This window comes from Columba livia, chromosome 3 (genome assembly GCF_036013475.1).
Source record: "Columba livia isolate bColLiv1 breed racing homer chromosome 3, bColLiv1.pat.W.v2, whole genome shotgun sequence".
Classification (NCBI taxonomy): Eukaryota; Metazoa; Chordata; class Aves; order Columbiformes; family Columbidae; genus Columba; species Columba livia.
Window position 1 is genome coordinate 3,407,646 of NC_088604.1, and position 237 is coordinate 3,407,882.

Consider the following 237-nt stretch of genomic DNA (forward strand, 5'->3'; position numbering starts at 1 on the left):
CTTACCCACCAGGTCTTCTGCTTCTTAGGCTACCTCGCCCTGTGGTTTGACCCAGTGCCCAGTTGGGTTTCCTGGACCATCTTGCTAAAGACACTCTTGCTGTGGTTTAAAAGAAACTCAGGATTGCCAAGATTTGAAATGTTACAGATCTGCTTTTGGTTTCATTGGCTTTGTGTCCAGTGTGGAGCAGAAAGGAAAGAATAAGAAAGAATAAAAAGACACAGCACACTACAAACA